Here is a 5,046-nt window from a genome sequence, read left to right on the forward strand (position 1 = left end):
TTTTATTTATTTACTTATTTATTTGTTTGTTTGTTTGTTTATTTTTATGTGTGTGGAGACACAGCTCTTTTGTATAAAAGCTGGGCCAGGAGGTTTAAAATAGGGACATACTATCAAGCGCATGCGCATACAAGTCTCGGGTTCGTGTGTAAGCCCTCTCCAGAGTTAGCCATATACATCTAGATCTCCTCCAAACTTCAAGTGTGCTTGTCCTCTTCATAGCAGTCATTTCCTTTTAGAGTCTGCCACTGTCACAAAACAGAACCCTTTCCAGAGCACACACCACCACATAGCCCTAGACACCACTCCCTAAGTCTGACTTCCCCAGGTCTTGAGTTCTAAGCACTCTGGGAGCCGGTCTGCTCAGTGGAGGCCTCTGCTGGTGGTGTAGAGGACATCTCAGGCGACTCAGGCGGGGAGGCCACTTGCTTTTTTTTTTTTTTTTTTTTTCCTGTTTCCTGCTTGGAGAATTTTTTTTCATCTTTATTGATTTGGGTATTTCTCATTTACATTTCGATTGTTATTCCCTTTTCCGGTTTCCGGGACATCGCCCTAACCCCTCCCCCTCCCCTTCTATATGGCTGTTCCCCTCCCCATCCTCCCCCCATTACCGCCCTCCCCACAACAATCACGTTCACTGGGGGTTCAGTCTTGGCAGGACCAAGGGCTTCCCCTTCCACTGGTACTCTTACTAGGCCATTCATTGCTACCTATACGGTTGGAGCCCAGGGTCAGTCCATGTATAGTCTTTGGGTAGTGGCTTAGTCCCTGGAAGCTCTGGTTGCTTGGCATTGTTATTCATATGGGGGTCTCAAGCCCCTTCAAGCTCTTTCGGTCCTTTCTTTGATTCCTTCAACTGGGGTCCCATTCTCAGTTCAGTGGTTTGCTGCTGGCATTCACCTCTGTATTTGCTGTATTCTGGCTGTGTCTCTCAGGAGAGATCTACATCCGGTTCCTGTCGGCCTGCACTTCTTTGCTTCATCCATCTTATCTAATTGGGTGGCTGTATATGTATGGGCCACACGCAGGGCAGGCTCTGAATGGATGTTCCTTCTGCCTCTGTTCTACACTTTGCCTCCCTATTCCCTCCCAAGGGTATTCTTGTTCCCCTTTTAAAGAAGGAGTGAAGCATTCACATTTTGGTCATCCTTCTTGAGTTTCATGTGTTCTGTGCATCTAGGGTAATTCAAGCATTTGGGCTAATATCCACTTATCAATGAGTGCATACCATGTGTGCTTTTCTGTGATTGAGTAACCTCACTCAGGATGATATTTTCCAGTTCCATCCATTTGCCTATGAAGTCTTTGTTTTTGATAGCTGAGTAGTACTCCATGGTGTAGATGTACCACGCTTTTTGAATCCAGTCCTCTGTTGAAGGACATCTGGGTTCTTTCCAGCTTCTGGCTATTATAAATAAGGCTGCTATGAACATACTGGAGCATGTGTCTTTGTTATATGTTGGGGTATCTTTTGGGTATATGCCCAAGAGAGGTATAGCTGGGTCTTTAGGTAGTTCAATGTCCAATTTTCTGAGGAACCTCCAGATTGATTTCCACAATGGTTGTACCAGTCTGCAATCCCACCAGCAATGGAGGAGTGTTCCTCTTTCTCCGCATCCTCGCCAGCATCTGCTGTCACCTGAGTTTTTGATCTTAGCCATTCTCACTGGTGTGAGGTAGAATCTCAGGATTGTTTTGATTTGCATTTCCCTTATGACTTAAGATGTTGAACATTTCTTTAGGTGTTTCTCAGCCAGGCCACTTTCTTTTAGGAAATTTCCTTGATAGAGTCGGCGAAGGCGAGACAGCTCTCTCTCTCTCTCTGGTGGGTGTTGCCAGCTGTACCACAGATACCAAGGTTCACCCGACAACAATGTGGGGACTGGTGGAGTAACACTGACAGCTCCATGTACAGTACGAAAGTCAACATCTTGGGGCTGAACCTGGGGAACGTAGTAAATGAGAAGACCACACTTCCTGGCTTTCTGGATGGCCTGGGTCAGCCTCAGACCCCTGTGTATGAGGCATTGAAGATGATACCCGTGTGGGCACAAACGAACTGTTCCAATAGCTTTACATTCCAAAAGTCAACATGCAACTTTTGATCCTGGCAGATGGGGCAAGGATTCCCAGAAACTTTATTGTGATTCATACATTCGGGTCTTCTGTTGTGATTCACCGTGACCTTTGTGATTGCGGCGGTAGTCAGTCAAACAGGGTGAGAGCCATAGCGGTTCTGGTATTCTTCTGAATTCAGGTATTTCCAAGGTTTGTACTCATGAGGGGGAACAGGAAATGAGGATGCAGCATCTTCTTCAGGAGGGCCTCTGGTGCAAAGAGTCTGGAGGGGAACCTGAGCTACGGAGGAACATTGTAAGAGTATAGGATACAGCCTTAGCAGCATGCCCAAGGCAACTCTTATAAAGGAAAATATTTAATCGGGGTTGGCATCTCCGAGTTCTTGGGGTTTCAAACACAATCCAGGCTTCCTTCATCTTTACAGTTTCACACAGTAGCCTGTCTGGGTCTCTGTGAAGGGACCCCCCTGACACATGCCTTCCCTCAGCAGCTTTTTTTTTTAGCTACAGAGGGAGAATCTATAACCCCTTTCTTATATCCCTGACTCTAATACTAGAAACCACATGACCAAAGCTTCCAAGTTCTGCTTGCTGGGTCTGGATCATGGCCCCTTTATTCAAACACATTTTCATCGGCTTTCTGTTTTAGATGGTCTCTTTAACTGCTTGAGCTTCTTTCCCCTTTAACTCCTTTCCACAGATTGAAAGCTTAGCTGGATGTGGTCTTGCCTGAGGTCATCACTTCCTTTCATCCATTTAGCACCCAGCTTTTCTTTAAAGATTTTATCTTCTGGAGCACTGGACTTAGTTCATTACCCCTCCTGGTGTCCCTTTTCTCCTCACACTGTACATTTTATAGTTTCCTTGTTTAGCTGCTCCTTTTAACTTTTTTTCTTTTTTTTTCGGAGCTGGGGACCGAACCCAGGGCCTTGCGCTTGCTAGGCAAGCACTCTATCACTGAGCTAAATCCCCAACCCCTGCTCCTCTTAATTAAGATCTGCATAAGAGTGACCTCCAATAACCACATGACAGAGCCAATACTAGGCTGTCTTGAAATCTCCTCAGCCAGTGCCATTAATTCAAAGTTTTTTATTTACCCTCTTTATTTAGCCTTTATCTGTACGTTGGTTGTGTTTTGGGTTTTTTGTTTGTTTTGTTTCATTTTTGGACAAAGGCAGAAAGCAACCTTGTCACCAAAATACCACAAGAAAGGTTTCTATACCATTTACGAGTTGTTCTTCTCCTTTGGAACATCTTTAGCCAGGGTGTCATCAACATTATTCTCAGTACTACTGTCTCCCATGTTGCCACTACTAGGCTGGCCCACTAAGCCTGCTCAAGACAGTCAACTGCTTTCCGATCCAAAGACCCAAAGTCCACACTCATCCAACAAGAAGCATGGCCAGGACTGGTACGGCAAGACCCTGTTCCCTGGTACCAACTTCTCTGTTAGATAACATTCTGTGGCTATGAAGGGACAGCATGACCACTGTAACGCTTAAAGAGGACAACATTTAATTGGGTCTTGCTCACAGTTCCACAGATTGTCATCACGGTGAGAAGTATAGCAGTGCACAGGCAGACACGGTGCTGGAGAGGTATCTGAAGGTTCTACGTCCAAAGCCATAGGCAGCAGGGAGAAAGACTTTGGGCTTGGGAGGAGCTTTAAACCTTGAAGCCCCAGTGACACACCTCCTCCAACAAGGCCACGCCTCCTAATCCTCAAAGCAGTGCCACGCCCCGATGACAGAGCATCCAGATATCTGAGCCTAGTGGCAAAGGTCCTTGCCTTCCACCTTGCCTTCAGCAGGTTCCTCTTTCTCGTCTGCTGCTTTGTGTACCAGGCTGGCTGGCCCCCGAGATCCCGGAAACTCCCCGTCTCCTCCCATCTGCCTCCGATGGTTCAGGTGTTATAGATGCAGGCTACTAAGACTTTATGTAGGTTCTGGGATTCAGACTCCCGGTCGTCACACTTGGGTGTCAAGCGCTCCCTGGCACTGAGGAACCTCACAGCAGGAGCTTTAACTTTTTATTTTACTTTTATTTGTGTACATGTATATATTTCTGGGTGTCAACATCATTCATGTGTCTGGTGCCCATGGAAGCCAGAAGAGAGCAGCAGATCCCCTGGAGCTGAAGCTACAGGCAGTTTCGAACCACTGTGTGTGTGCTGGGATCTGATTCCAGGTCCTCTGCAAGAGCAGCACAAGCTGTGGTATTAACCACCAATTCATCTCTCCAGCCCCGGATTCTCTGTTTTTAAGACATGACCTCACTAGGTGGTATCTACTCTTGCTCTTTAACTCACGGTCCTCCTTAGTTTGCCAAGTGCCAGTTGCAGGCCCGTGTTAGTGTATGCTTGTCTCAGTTGGGTTTTATATGGATTTTATTTTTAAAAGATCTATTTATTTCTTTTAATTATGCAATGTACATAATGGATGTCTGCAGAGGCCAGAGGAAGGCACTGGATCCTCTGAGCTGATTAGTGCACAGGTGAGTGTCTGCTGCAAAGTGTTGGTGCTGGAGTCTGAATATGTATTATGTATACATATAATATGTATTATGACCTCTTTAGTATTCATTTTCTGCCTCTGTTGCTTGCAATAGGAATTGAACTCAGAACCCCACCTATGCTATGCAAACAGTCTACAGAGGACTTACACTACTTAAAGAAAACATATTAGAGGACTTACACTACTTAAAGAAAACATATTAACATAATTGGTAGCTTTAATATGTATCAGGGATATGAACAACTTATAAATATTTTACTAACTATTCTCAACCTTTTGTACAATGTTACATTAGAAAATAACAATGAGTTAGTTTCCAGTGCTTCTTTTTGGCTAGTTTTCTTGCCATATGGTCCTACTATGTAGCCCAGGTTGTTTTTGAGCTCAATCTTCCTGCCTCAGGTTCCTAATTGTTAGGCTGACAGGATGTGCCATCATGTCTGGCTTTCTAGTAA

At 45.2% G+C, this 5,046-nt stretch overlaps 1 pseudogene; it reads right to left on the bottom strand.

The window, feature by feature from the left end:
• Positions 1–338: 338 nt before the first annotated feature.
• On the bottom strand, positions 339–2,404 carry LOC116884951 (annotated as a pseudogene).
• Positions 2,405–5,046: the final 2,642 nt, after the last annotated feature.

Source organism: Rattus rattus, chromosome 15 (assembly GCF_011064425.1).
Source record: "Rattus rattus isolate New Zealand chromosome 15, Rrattus_CSIRO_v1, whole genome shotgun sequence".
NCBI lineage: Eukaryota > Metazoa > Chordata > Mammalia > Rodentia > Muridae > Rattus > Rattus rattus.